At 39.0% G+C, this 16,196-nt stretch overlaps 1 protein-coding gene across 3 annotated transcripts in view; it reads left to right on the forward strand.

Annotated features, from left to right (window-relative positions):
• The window catches only part of nlgn2b (neuroligin 2b), a 314,058-nt gene that overhangs the window by 278,787 nt on the left and 19,075 nt on the right, over window positions 1-16,196 (forward strand). The gene's annotated exons all lie outside the window — the stretch shown is intronic.

Raw genomic sequence — 16,196 nt, forward strand, 5'->3', positions numbered from 1 at the left:
TTTTTAAAACAAAACAAAACAAAAAAAAAAGATCACTTTCCATAAAGGTCCATGGTGTACATTACTGCTGTACGATATGACTATACTCATCGCCAAAATGATGTAAAACTTTCGACATTTTACGAGTCTACCAATCGTCTTTATCACCATAAAGAGGACTGTGCCTTCAATGCACATTTTGACAAGTTTTATCGCGCGTAATTTGCACAGATTTGCTAAATTCCATATGCCATAGTTACCTCATCATAGTTAGCCAATTGCCTCTCCTTACCAACTGAAGGCAAGTAATGCATGCAAGACAATTGACACATGCAATCCTCACTGAACAAAGATAACATAATTAGTTCCAATATCAATATTAATTATGACTGACTAACGTAATATAAAGCAGTCTTAAAAGACGAAACCCCCGATCACAAGTATTAGTAGATAATTAGTCATCTTTACATTTCAGTAAAAATATTCTACTGGGCTGGTTATGTTTGCACCGTATAGTTTATTTTGCAGCACTATTGACACATTTGTGGCAGGCCAGTTTAATGACAATCAGAGGTGGGTTGAGTAGCCAAACATTTTATGCAAGTAAAAGTAGCATTACTTCTAAATAATATTACTCAAGTAAAAGTAAAAGTAGTCATCCAAAAAATTACTCAAGTACAAGTAAAAAAGTATTCGTTTAAAAGAATACTCAAGTAATGAGTAACATTGTGAGTAACTGCTTACAAAGTCTGATTTATACAAATGTAAATATGGTATATTTTTTTCCTCGCATAACTTCATCTATATGAACTGTTTTTAATATACTGTACTATAACTTATTACATGACCATATTAGGCCAAAAAGATTACACAAAAATCATCAAGTTCAGGCCAGAACAACACTATGAAAATCACCAGTCTAAAGCGCACAAGTGCCCTGTAGTAGAGTAAAATCATTGTTACCTCTGAATGGTATAATGGAGTCATTTGGTTATTGTTGTGACGTCTCATTGGTGAAACTGAGACAGCTACGGTCGGCATCTTTGGAAAAAAAATAAAGTCAATAAGTTGCATAAAGAGGAAAAATATGACCACAAGTAGCGGAGTAAGAGTAGCATTCTTTCTTCAAAAATCTACTCAAGTAAAAGTAAAAAGTATTGTGTGGTAAAACTACTTAAAGAAGTACATTTTTCTTAAAAAGTTACCCAAGTAAATGTAACAGAGTAAATGTAATGCGTTATTACTCACCTTTGATGACAATTCAAACATTTGCAAAGTGTAAAACAAAATCAACCTTTTAAAGCAGTGATCCCCAACCACTGGGCCGGGGACCAGTATTGGTCCGTGGCGTATTTGCTACCGGGCCGCATAGAAATAATAAATCATTTGATAACGACCGCAATCTCGTCTGTGCATCTTCACACATCAATATGCCTGTCTACTCTTTTGACTAATCTGAGTACAGATCAGTGGTGTTACCAGGATGCCAGGTGTGGGTGGGCATTAGTCTTACTTGGTGGGGCAAAAAAAAAAAAAAAATAGCTACAATGCTCAAGTAGGTCGAAATCCAGCGTAGGGCTACTGCACCTTAAAACATGTTTTGTTTTCTCCGTGAGATAACTGTTATTGTGATTTGGTCTAAACAAATAAATGTTGATTTGATTTTATTTGACTTAAAACACATTCATAACTGAACAGTATGGACATGCAGGTGGCAATGTTTTTTTTAGGTAACCTATTGGGGTTCCTCGGTTTTATTATTATTATTGTTTTAGTTATACTTTGTTCCGCAGGCCCTTTGAGCTCAATTTGAGCCCCTTAGAATACTTCAAAATGCACCAAAATCGGCAGGCAGGTCAAGACAGGTGCAATCTTTCATACCGTGTAAAAACCAAATACATTCCAAATACACTATGTAGCCGCCCCCCAGCAGTCATTTTTTTCCCCGCCGACGCTTTGAGCCCTACTTTGACCCCCTCAGAATGCTTCAAAACTCACCAAACTCACAGCCAGGTGAACACTGGTGAAAACTTTAATAAAATGTAAGAAAAAAAAACAAAATCAAAATATGCATAAATGTGTGTAGCGCCCCCTAGGAACAAAACCACAATTTCATTTATTTATTTATTTAATTTAAGGTGAAAGAGGAGTTAACAAAGCAAAGGTTAAAACTTAGAACACATCAGTACTATACAAATGGGATACCATACGCGGTGCCCAGACTGCCGCTGGTGTCAGAATGAACCCTTTTTATCTTGGCTGCCAACTTGTTTTACTGGTTTTAACTGCATGATTTTAAACTGTTTTTATGTGTGTTTTAGTGTTTTGACTAGTATTTTTATGTTGCATGGTTTTAGTGATGAGTTGTAATTGTTGGCAGCTGAGGGTGATTATGGATTGAGGGACCACACCCCCCTTACGTGATTGACGTTGTTTTAAAGAGAGGCTGGACTGGAGAACTAGGTAGACTAGTAGACGGGTAAGAGGTGGAAGCAGGCGGCGCGCTGCGGTGTGTGCGCGCGCTCCTACCCACCAGTACAGCAAAGACTGGCAACACACTGGCAACAAGAAAGAGGCACTGGCGGCCCGGAGCGACGCCGCACTAGGATGAGACATGGGCGGCAAAAGGAGACGCCGCACCCGGAACTGACTTGAGAGTCTTTTTTTTTTTTTTAAATAAATGTGTGTTTTTAAAATTCGAACGCTTTTAGACTCCTTTTTCTAACGGTGGTAACAAATGTCCATGTCAAAAGAACCTCCGAGCGATTGTGACATTAGTACCATATCCGGTTTTCTTTGGGTGGGTAGAGCATGTCCGTGGGTGGGCACTGACCCCGCCCCCCACCCCCCGGTAACACCCCTAGTACAGATTTATGTATGCCGCTATCTAGTGGTTGGCTACCATTACTGGGGTGTTTGCACACCTATAGCAGTTCAGCGTCAATGTAAACGGTAACGTAAGCTGCTGTTGCCTCTGTGATGCGGGGAGGGGGGGGGGACTTCTTTGGACAGCTTCTTCATGGTGAAAAGGCCAACTGCTGAGCTGGAAGAGGAGCCTAGAACCAGGTCCATTCTGCATAATATGTGGCTTAAAGCTAGCATATGATGTAACAAAAGAAAATGCACTGAGAGCATCTTAACTCGTGGCGAACCGTATTGCTAAAGCCAAGAAACCTTTCACTAATGGAGAAGAACTCATTATGCCTGCGACCAAAGATATATGCCGTCAAGTTTTAGGAGAGGCCGCTGTTAAAAAAGGTTGATTCAGCGCATGGTGAGTTATATTTTCTGTTCGTTTTGAGCCACGTCGTTTTATTTTATATTTACAGTAATTTTCCGCCACACATTGTCAGTCTGTGAAAAAAATGGCCCACAGTACACAGGTCCTTGGTGCAAAAAAAAGGTTGGGGACAATTGTTTTATGGGACACATATTATAATTATTGGCTTCAATAGGAATCATGTTTGCTGTTAAGTTTACAGACTTCACCTACTATAGTGTTTGCTGACTGTTACGTATTCATATATGGAATATATTTCACAATAACTGGTGTTCATCAAAGCTGAAAATTAAACTTGAAAGATCAGTTCATGGTTGTGCAAATGTGAACTTGAACCGTGTAAAGAGCCAGCACCTGCCTTATACAAGTCCAGAATCACAAAATGCCTTTGGCGTACATTCCGCGAGTGAAAATTAGAAAGAGAGATATGTGTCTGTGGCAATCACTGCTTTTTTTTTTTTTTTTTTTTTTTTTAATTGTAATTGAATGTGGATAAATGTGTCCTTTTTATCTGAGTCTTACTGCACATTCCATTATTACAGTGGACTCATGTGTTTACATTCACCACCCTATTTTTTTTTTTTTTTTTTTGCACACGTTTCTCGGTTCGGCTTGCCAGTTGGGTAATCAGATCTTGTTTGGTGCATCGCGCCTGTTTCAACACTTCTGAACAATGACAAACATAGGGATGAGAGTAGTTTAGGATGCTGTCCAAGAATGGCATTTCATATTAACACAGGGTAACGTGATCCAGGCCAATGGGGAGAAGCCTAGGGACAAGGACAAAATGAGTTTGTGAACTGCAACCTGCAGCTGTATCCTGCTCTGTTCATCAGTATGATCCTGTAAACACGCTGTCAGATAAAATCACAACCATTAGCAAGTAGAACATGTGACTCCGACCCCAACTTTACAAATGAAAAGTTCAACTAACTCACAATATGACACAGACGTCTTCTGTGGTATGTTTGTTTTGTAACAAGCTGTACCAACATCTTTCGCTGCAGACTGTATTATGTTCTGTGCGAGCAATCGAGGCGGTGATGTTTGATATGCACTCATGCATTCTTCAATATGTTTACTGCTCTGCAACAGTTCCATTAAGATGCAGACAATACACACATTTAAATAGGTGGGGAGTGATTCTGCCTGAGTGATTCTGAGGCATGACGCAGTGCCCTTGATTCTTTTACCATTGTTGTAATGTTTTACTTTCTTTATGTCTCATTCTTCTAGATATGCTAAAAATAGGTTACTGTACTATACGGATTATCCTTGTGAGTATATGTAGCATCGATATGATTATGTGTTTTTTCAATTTCCTTATGTACATCTGATATTGTGGGTTTGAGGATTATTTAGTTTGCGTGCCATGTATGAATTATACGTATGAATAATGAACCATCCAGCTAAATTTTTAATGGGGTTCCTCTCTGACACTGAGAATTTTAGTTAGGAAAACGCTAGCTTGCTCTATTTCAGTAGTTATATGCTTTAATCTTTTCGTATTATCCTGTAATTACATGGCAGCAAACTGGCTCGTGCCAACTTCATTTCACGTGACACCTGTACCTTTAAGAGGCTGCTGAGGGATCAGGAATAAGGAAGGAAGACAGAGCAGGGAATGGAGGCGGATGAGCAAGGGAGAATTATGGAGAGGCAGTGAGAGAAACAGAAGGGGGAGATGGGAAAGGGCTAAAAATAAACCCTCAGAAGTGTCTTTTCAAACTGCAGCAATGCAAAGTATTCATTGTAAAGGCTGCACCAGTAGGCCCGACTGCACCTTGACATTTGAGTTTGTGGACAGTATACTGAAACACGCGTACACGGCCTTTTGCTAAACCCCCAACAACATACAGAAACCCAGATCTTGCCTTTGAATATTAATTACCGTGGATTCAAACTAGGATAAAAAAAAAACAGAAAGGATCAGAGGTCTGGTGGTGGGAGAGGTCCTTCCTCACCTTCTCCTGCGTTCCTCTTGCTCCGGGCTTACAGAGCCTTCTGATTTGTGCTGTACAGCCATCTGTTCACACTAATTAACTAATTAACTAATTAATGAACTCTGGAGAAAAGGCCCACAATCTTGGGCTCAAGGAGTGAGCACATTTTTCACCTCAGGAAGAAGAGATGTATTGCTTTTTCTGGATGCTGCCCAATTTGAGATTTCTCCTTGTAGAAATGCAGGCTTCACCTGTCCTAAACTAATCTTTAGTCACTAAAAATATAACTACAGCTTTGAAACTGAGCAGATTCATGATTTTAGTAATAAGATGCTTTGGTATTTAGCCATTGTCATGTTTCATAAAAATTGCTGTTTCTTTAGATTAAATTAAACTGACTCTTAGGCAGGGGTGGGAAAACCGGTCCTCGAGGGCTGCAATGGGTCCGGTTCTTTGTTCCGACTGATTCAGTCAAGGGCGTAGGTTTGGTCTCAACATTGGTCGCTAAATGATCAATGCAAAATAAATCTGTAACTTTCATGTGTATTGGTTACGGTGATAGACCATTCAATTCAAACCTTTTTTTTTTTCAAAAACTACTAAAGAAACATTTTGAAAACTACCAGAATAAATGTTATTAGCAAATTTGAACTGCAATATTTGAACATAAATTATTATTTATTAGCATACACAATACATACAAACTTGTTAATAACCTCTTAACTATCCAGGAATGCAAAAATATTCGTTTTAAGACCACTCAACATTGTCTAAGTAAATAAATACAACTGAAAAAACTTCTTAGTGAATAACAAAAATGAACAAAAATGAAGCCTACCTTCAGGTAAAAACAACTGCTTTTGTCCACAAGCACAGCCAAAATGAACAAAAAATGAAAGCGTCTTTGGGTTGCTTTAAGACCACATGAATAAAATAAAAACGAAAATTAGGGAGAAGAGAGTAAACCTCACTTCACTTCATTTCTCACACTTTAATTAATGTTAACAATAGAAAACACGAATAATGCTGACCAGAACGTGGACATGGACATTGACAAAGACGCAACAAGGAGTGAAAATAAACTGTGAGCTTATATACACACAGAGACAAGAAGGATGCAGATTGGCGGATACACTAGGAGCAGGAACAACAGGTGAAATCAATGGACAATCACAGGAACACACTGGGAGGGAAACCAACACAAAACCTAACATTGACTTCTTTTTACATTACTTTTCGTGGCTGCTGCTGGCTAACCTAATATCACTCCTTTTCGAAGGAGGCAGCATGTTGTCGACATGTTGTCTGTGTCGGGGTTGTGTGGCGGTCTGTATGTGCGTGTGTGTGGGTGAAGTCATCAGCCAATTGAATATGCGTTTAGGGGAAAAATACTGGACCGGCACATTCAGCAAGTGAAACTGGGTAAATTTAAGTCTGTATGTAATGAAATTAATTCATTTCATAATGGTAGGGTTAATTCTATTCCTACAACATATGGCGGGGGTTGGCAACCAGTGTTTTGAGAGCTGCATGCGGCTCTTTAGCGCTGCCCTAGTCGCTCCCTGGAGCATTTTCAAAAATGTTTGAAAATGGAAAAAGATGTGGGAGGGAAATATATTTTTTGTTTTGATATGGTTTCTGTTGGAGGAGAAAAATGACACAAACATTATTAACATTTTCCAATGCTGTAAAAATGTGTAGAATAAATATTAAATATCAACATTTCTGTCAACGAAGATTTGCGTCATAGCCTGCGACACGCGTTTCTATCAGCAGGGCGGGACGCCAGCCAGGTGGCTATTGTAAGCAAACCGGCAGCCGAGTACCCAGTTGGGAGTGAGAGGAAAAAGTGCGATTCCATTACTTCTGAAGAACTTACAGGAGCGCAAACATAGATTTAAGAAGTGGATTGCATCGCCTAACTCCACTACTGCTGCATGTTTTCTTGCAACCCGGGAGATAATAAAGCGTGGGAAACAGTTCACAGATAGTGAGTACATGAAGGACACATTCATCAACAAATCAGAACACCTGTTAAACCGAGATAATAGAGAAAATCAAAGACATGCCAATATAAGGGGCATGTTATGCATGTTCCATTCCAAAAGACATTAAAAAATTGGATTTCTTTATAGCATTTCTACAATTTCGTAAAAGCAATGAAACAATTCATTAATACTGTAATTAAGCTTAAACTTGAGGTGGCATCATATTACAGTGTAGTCACGTGGTGCGTTGGATACACTGCAGGGAAAATAAACATTAAATCATGAAGGCTCATTATGTATTTTTAGCCGACTTAGTTATTTTATTAGTAGGCTAATATAGCTAATACAGATATACATACATCATGTGTTGCCTTCATTATTAGGCTTATTTAAGGCTTTTAATTTTTTGCGACTCCAGACATATTTGGTTTTTTTTTTTTTGGTCTAATATGGCTCTTTCAACATTTTGGGTTGCTGACCTCTGACATATGAGAAGACAAGTCGGGGTCAGGCATAGTTTTTTTATGCTGTGCCATTGACAGCGCTACATGTCCAATCAATCAATTTTGACTGGAAGGGGCGAATGAACGACCCCCCCCCCCCCCCCCCAGTCAAAATAGATTGGAAAAAATGGATGTAAAAGGTTGTCCTCCTAGTTTAAATGAATTGGGTTTCTGTCGTTGTTAATGGCAGACGATGAGTTACATACTACTCAACTTGAGAGTTATTATGTGGGCAGAGCACAGAGTTTTTATTCATTTTTTAAAATCATTATTTTATTAAATTTTACATTCATTTATTCATTCAAAAAATATAGGATAATTGTTATTTAAAAATATATAAAGTAATGATAATATTGCTGCCCGACATGACCCAAAAGGTGATTTCCCTACACTGGATTTTACACTTTCAGAAAATTTTCAGCATTTGGGGCAAAAACTTCACTTTCTTGAATCCACCAAATAAATAAATACTGTATACGCTGGGGGGAGTCTTACATCCAGTTTCTGCTGATTTGTTGCATAATTTTCCAGCCAACCTGAAATTTGCTTACTAAAGGAAAATCGGATAGCCTACTATTTATTTAAAAAAAAAAAAAAAAAGACTCACCAATGGTCTCTGATGAGAGCTGTGAGCATGAACTCCTCATGTAGCGGCCACATCAGAATAATTGGGTCACTAATGTGTGGTGATGAATGTAAAATTACATTATGAGTCATTTATAAGCGCATGCCGTTGAGTGGATGCATGTAACAGCAAACATGATTAATGAGTATATTGCGAATTCAAACTGTCATTTGCTTGTATAATTCAATTTTAATCCTAATAATATTTGATTACTTTCAAAAACAGCCAGTAATTACATTTCTTTGCAAATTAAACATTGTTACTAATTTTCAAACATGTTTATTTAACATGTTTATTCATTTATTATACAATGCTTTCTTTAATTGACATCTCCATGTAAGTCACAAATAATAAATGATCTTCTATTCTGGCTCGTTGAGGTTGCAGCCAGAGTGCAGGAAGATTGGCACTACCTTTCTCTGTGTCTCTCATGCATCCCATCTTTGGACTCCCTCTCACAAGGGTCACCTACCCCAGGGGTCCATCATACACTGGGCATGCAGCCAATGGCCTAGACATTAGCCGTCACTCTAAAACCGCATGTAGTGCTGGGCAGTTTACCAGCCCTTCTGAACTTTTGGAATTGAACTTTTACACACAGTTACATAGCTGTACAAGGAATTCAAAGTAATCCCTCTTGAATAACCCTACAAAAACTCTGGTAAAGTCCAATTCATTTAAACTGGGACGATTGGCTTGTGAATACTCAACTTTCCGTGCTATTGACGGCGCTTGATGTCAGGTTCATTTTCATTCGGATTGGATTGGACGTCTAGCACTGTCAATGGCAGCCAATGCGTTCAATCGGTAAACTTGTTTTGAGCGTTCTCTGTCTTTTCTTCTTGTCTCACACAATAAAGAAAAATAAGTAAACGGAAAGAGCAATTGACTTATGTGGGAAATGGCCTTCCATGCAGTCCTTCCAGTCCGAAACTAAAGTGCCAATGTGTGTTGTATTAGAGAGGCCCTTTAAGCCAGTAAGAAGCTCAACTCAGCAAATATCCGATAGTGGAATAAGAAAGCAGAGTTGTTTGGTCATCAATAGTGATGAGGAAATGCAACAACGTCATGTTACCCTTAATAAGGCAAACGACAGCCATGGTTGCATGCAGGTTCACTTCATGTTTGTGTGTGGGTACATTGAGCTGTTTGGGTGTTTGACAGTGTAAGTGTTTGCATGCAAGTGCTTTAGCGAGTATCTGCCCATATCATTTAGCCTGGAGCGCTGGACAGTTGCCAGGCAACGGTGGCAGGAAGCTCAGCACTCAGCCACTGAGCAGACACTTACACGTGAGTTTAGTTTTGACAAGTGGCAAAGGTCAGCGATGATGCCTCTTTAGGTCAGAGTCCAGTTCAGGTGAACGTTTTTTAATTTGCAGAAATGATCTGAGGTTAATTCTGTTAATACTTTATACTTTTTAATTACGATATCAATTATATCATAACCGCCACCACTGCTGTTTGTTGTGTACGGTGACTGAATCGTTTACATTATGGCGACAGCCTGCGGATGTTCATGGTTTGAATCTTGCCCCTAGTATACGCAAAATAATATTTAGTATATGCCATGCAATGGGAAGATTTTAACTAAAGCTTGATACTATATCAATGACAATTAAATTGGACACACTGGTCTTGGATAGCATATTAGGAAACACTCACCTAGAGTAAAACCTAGGCCTGGGCAATAAATCTTTTTTTAATTGCAGATGATCCAAAAAAGTAATTAATTTAAGGTTTTTTTTTGTTGTTTTATTACCAAAAAGGAAATCTAGCTCTAGTCTCGCTCACCCTCGATCCCTCCCTCCCTCTCCCTGCACTTTGTTTTTCAGGCAATGCACTGGAGTTACTTATTAAAGTTAACTATGATTGATAGACGTCTTCTGTTTGATCTTGCCACAGATCCCTGGAAGCCTCAGCATCAAAGCACCGCATGTGTCAATCAGCATTTAACTTGTTAATCAGTTGCTGTGGAAAATCATTGTGTGTAAGTGAGGAGATGGAGCGGATTTGAATGGGCTCACTCAATGAAGCATCTAATAAAGACAAGAATGTTCATACATTATTCTTGTTTTAAAATAATTCGGTGAGACAGTAGCATGTTTAAAACTTACAATTATTACATTTGAAGCGCTTTAAATCCATTTATCAACATATATACAGTATGTATATATATATACAGTCACCGGCCACTATATTAGGTACACCATGCTAGTAACGGGTTGGACCCCCTTTTGCCTTCAGAACTGCCTCAATTCATATTGCCATTGATTCAACAAGGTGCTGGAAGCATTCCTCAGAGAGTTTGGTCCATATTGACAGGATGGCATCACACAGTTGGTGCAGATTTGTCGGCTGCACATCCATGATGCGAATCTCCGGTTCCACCACATCCCAAAGATGCTCTATTGGATTGAGATCTGGTGACTGTGGAGGCCATTTGAGTACAGTGAACTCATTGTCATGTTCAAGAAACCAGTCTGAGATGATTCCAGCTTTATGACATGGCGCATTATCCTGCTGAAAGTAGCCATCAGAAGTTGGGTATATTGTGGTCATAAAGGGATGAACATGGTCAGCAACAATACAAAGGTAGGCTGTGGCGTTCCAACGATGCTCAATTGGTACCAAGGGGCCCAAAGAGTGCCAAGAAAGTATTCCCCACACCATTACACCACCACCACCAGCCTGAACCGTTGATACAAGGCAGGATGGATCCATGCTTTCATGTTGTTGACGCCAAATTCTGACCCTACCATCTGAATGTCGCAGCAGAAATTGAGACTCATCAGACCAGGCAAACTTTTTTCAATCTTCTATTGTCCAATTTCGATGAGCTTGTGCAAATTGTAGCCTCAGTTTCCTGTTCTTAGCTGAAAGGAGTGGCACCTGGCGTGGTCTTCTGTTGCTGTAGCCCATCTGCCTCAAAGTTCGACGTACTGTGGTTTCAGAGATGCTCTTCTGCCTACCTTGGTTGTAACGGGTGGTTATTTGAGTCACAGTTGCCTTTCTATCAGCTCGAACCAGTCTGGCCATTCTCCTCTGACCTCTGGCATTAAAAAAGCATTTCCGCCCACAGAACTGCCGCTCACTGGATATTTTTTCTTTTTCGGACCATTCTCTGTAAACCCTAGAGATGGTTGTATGTGAAAATCCCAGTAGATCAGCAGTTTCTGAAATACCCAGACCAGCCCTTCTGGCACCAACAACCATGCCACGTTCAAAGTCACTCAAATCACCTTTCTTCCCCATAGTGATGCTCAGTTTGAACTGCAGGAGATTGTCTTAAACCATGTCTACATGCCTAAATGCACTGAGTTGACGCCATGTGATTGGCTGATTAGAAATTAAGTGTTAACGAGCAGTTGGACAGGTGTACCTAATAAAGTGGCCGGTGAGTGTATGTAAATATATATATATATATATATATATATATATATATATATATATATATATATATATATATATATTAGGGCTGTCAAACGATTACAATTTTTAATCGAGTTAATTACAGCTTAAAAATTAATTAATCGTAATTAATCGCAATTCAAACCATCTATAAAATATGCCATATTTTTCTGTAAATTATATATATATTCTGTAAAATAAATTGTTGGAATGGAAAGATAAAACACAAGATGGATATATACATTCAACATACGGTACATAAGGACTGCAGTGGGCATTTCACTCTACTGTCATTTAAATCTGTCTATGCTGTCCTCACTCTGAAGCGTCTACTTTTTCCAAAGCTAGACAGCTAGTGAACGACGCCTTAATAATTAGACTTCTTCCTTTTTCACCTGATTTATTAATAAAATGGCCTCAAACCATTGTCCTCTTTAGACCGTCGTAAAACTACAAAATAAAAGTACACAAGCATTGCGTTAGCAACAACGTTAGCTTAGCACACTATACAGGTACACTAAAAATAAACAAAAAGCGTCTCATACAAAAAAATATAACATTTCACTTACTAACATAATATGTACATTCTTTACAACAACCATACTTACGGACAAATCTTGTCCAAGGATCATATAAGCACAACATTATCAGCCCGAGACGTCGTGCAGCCATAATGAACTGGCAAGAAAATAATAAACCATGTCGCAAAGCGACCACAAGAGTTCGCTGTTGGACAGCAAAAAAAGCCTTGCTGTAAAACTTACCAAAAGGCAGAATACTTTCTGAGCGGGACATGTGCATTAATTGCGTCAAATATTTTAACGTGATTAATTAAAAAAATTAATTACCGCGCGTTAACGCGATAATTTTGACAGCCCTAATATATATATATATATATATATATATATATATATATATATATATATATATATATATATATATATATATATATATATATACATTTATATATATATACACACACACACACACACACACACATATATATATATATATATATATATATATATATATATATATATATATATATACATACATACAGGGGTGCGCATAATTTTTTTGCCCAGGTTCTCAGAGGAGGACCTGGAGATGTGACTTGGTCCTCATTGAGCTTGAGAGCCGACCCGCCTGATGCGATAAATTTATGACAGGCTTTACTTAGAGCCAATTAACTTTAATTAATTATATTAACAATTAATGCTTGATTAACATCAACTGGCACAACAAAATTGCCCTTACCTTGAAGTGAAATGTAAAGAAATAAAAAGCACCAATTCAAAATAAAGGGCATTATGCGGCTCCCACATTAACTTCAAGCCTTTTAAAAGTGGGATGTCCTCCTCATAAGACCTCATTGAACGTGCATGTTTAGCTTTGTAAAATGCGAGCAAAAACACGTTTGTCAGTGCATGTCGCTGTTCATTACCTTTATTCCGCCCTATTCCGCCACTTGTCCATAGGGCGAGTGGGGTCCTGTTCGACATCGATAGTTTGCTTAATTGCCACATGCTCTCTGTTTTTTTCGTGCTTTTCAAAGTTTGGATGGCTGAAATTCTTTGACCCTACATAAAATGCACTGCTCTTATCAGCGACATTGGGATTCTCACGGCACATTTTGTACCGCATTTCTGTGCGAGCATCATTTGCTTCGAGCCATGGTACCTCCCGTAGCCACTTTTCAGCAAAAGTCCTTTTTTTCGGTAGCTCCGGTGACGTCTCTGTCGTCTGTCTGTCTTTTGACGGGGGTGGGGGAACATGGAAGTAATTACTCAGTGTGGCCTGCCTCTTCGACATTTTGAGAAGTTATTTTCTCGTGTCCGCCGCAAATACAGTGGTCAGCCATCGGTACGCAAATGCGTATGGAAGCCGTTGAGGGCCAGCACTTTTGTCTACGTCCAGTGCGCATGCGCGCATGCGGACCACTTATGTGCACCCCTGTATATATATATATATATATATATATATATATATATATATATATATACAGGGGCGGACTGGGACTAAAAAGCAGCCCTGGACTTTGACTCAGCCCAGCCCATAAGAATCGCTATACGAAGGGAAACACAGACCCCATAGGGGGGTCCGGGAACATGCCCCTCCCGGGAGAATTTTTTTTTTTTTTTTACATTTTATTGTAAAATGCACCAATTTCGTGCACTTTGAGAGAAAAATGAAGAAAATGTGTCTAGACTGTGACTGTCTGACTACGGGCGCTCAAAGTACTGCAAGGCTGAACTGGAGTTGGATTCATTTTCTGTACTAGCTCTATGATCAACCTGAATAAACAAATGAAAGAATTTATTTTTCAAAGCAAGTTTTACGTATCCAATTGATTATAATATATCTCTATAGATCTCTGTCTATAAAATGACTTCATTGTTTATGCCATAATTCAGTGGTCTCCAAACTATTCCACATAGGGCTGCGGCGGGCGCAGGATTTCATTCCAACAAAACAAGACAAAACCTCTGCACCAATCTGGTGTCTTACAAGTGTAATCAGTTGATTGCAGTCAGGTGCTGCTTGTTTTAGCAGAAACTTCATTGGTTAAACTGTCGGTACTCGATCGGTTAAAACAAAAACCAGGCCCCACAGCGGCCCTTGAGGACCGGTTTGGAGACCCCTGCCATAATTAATCTTGCCATACAAATAATAAATTTCAATGAAAATACAATACACATTTCAAGACAAATCCTGTATACATAAACTTCATTGGAAAGTATTAACCAGAAAACAAAACGATATATAAATGATTAATAATGTATATAACATCAATTTAACTATCTAAACTTTAAAGTAAAACCATTCATTTTATTAATATTTTTGTTATATTTCTTCTGAATTAATATTGCTATGCTGCGTGTGCATACATTGTTTTACGGCTAAAATATTTTTTCTTAGGAGAGGGATAGTAGGACTAGCATACTGTAACTTGACACGATTGCAAACGGGTACATCGACTAGCTGGCACTAACCCTTTAATTGTCATTTATTTGATTTAAAATGTAGCTACCTGATGGATAACAATTGCCAGTTTACAGAGCAAGTAACCCTCTTCATCCCAATTTACTTGCCCTGCGCTTGTCTGGGGAACTTCCAGCAGTTTATCGTTGCCCCCTTCCTCTTCTTTTCTCTCTCCCAGCACCGTCTGCACGTCAGAGCGGCTGCAGCTCCCTCTCACCATCGCCGGGAGCTGAGCTGTTGTTACCCGACGTGGCCGTTGCAGCCAGACTGCTGCTTGCGAAAATATTTGTCGATTTATGACATTTTAATGCTTCACTCTCCAGTTTCTTTAATTTTTTCTCTCTAACCTTCTCCGCGCCACCCTGCTCTTTTCAGTTTTTTTGCCACCACCATCCATATTGTGCATTAACACTGGTCGCTATTTTGCTTCCACAAGGAAGGAACCAATGAAGGCTACTCTGTGCTTTCGTCGTTCCTAGTCTATCAGATTGGCGGTGAAAAGCCAGGCGCATTGCTGCCACCTGTCGGATTGGATGCGAACTGTAGATAATCAGAGGATGGGGGGATAAAAACAGTGATGCATAATGAATGGCGGCCGCCGGCCGTCCAGGGCACCGGCCGTTCTGTGATCCTCCAGAACCCACAGATTACCAGTCCGCCCCTGTATATATATATATATATTTTTTTTTTAATTAAACTTTAGGGATATAAAAACTGAAAAAAACATGTCGAATATGTATCTCTTTTCAATGCTAAATCTGAATAAATACATTCAACCCACACAAAAACAAAACAAAAAAATACTTTTGGGGGGGATGTGGGGGGGGGGTCGCTACTTCGTGGGTTAACCACAAAAAACAAAGCATCACTCTCTGGCAAAAAACAAAACAAAACAACAATCTCAGACTTTATTTTTAGCCCATATTGTTCAATCGTACTTTTTACAAGAGATATTGTTGATAAGTCTAATTTTGCTGTACAGTATCTGTGGAAGACATTATGAATGGTGGTCTGTCTTAATATACAGTATAACCACTGTTTAACCCACCCTTTGCTTTATGTCTGTCAATGTAACATTATGAATCACAGCCACCTGCTTAGAGCAACAAAATCACTCCAGGTTTAAAGTGCTGTTAACTCTCGTGTAAGTATGCCAAAGAGTGTGGACTCAGATGTGAATGTTGCTCTTTTTGTCATTGAATGGTCAATTTGGTAGATTCTCATCTCCACTCATCACCACCATCATTTACACATAATTGTATATCAGACATACTGCAATGTTCTACTCCAGGGTTCACTAAAGTGTCACTTTTCCTGTCATGTTTTCCATGTCTCCCTCCTCCAACACACCTGAATCAAAATAATCAGGATCATTATCAGGCTTCTGGAGAGGTTGCTGATGACATAATAATTTGATTCAGGTGTGTTAGGGGAGAGAGACGTGGAAAACACGACAGGAAAAGTGGCACCGAGGTCCGGATTTAGTGA

This window comes from Corythoichthys intestinalis, chromosome 18 (genome assembly GCF_030265065.1).
Source record: "Corythoichthys intestinalis isolate RoL2023-P3 chromosome 18, ASM3026506v1, whole genome shotgun sequence".
NCBI lineage: Eukaryota > Metazoa > Chordata > Actinopteri > Syngnathiformes > Syngnathidae > Corythoichthys > Corythoichthys intestinalis.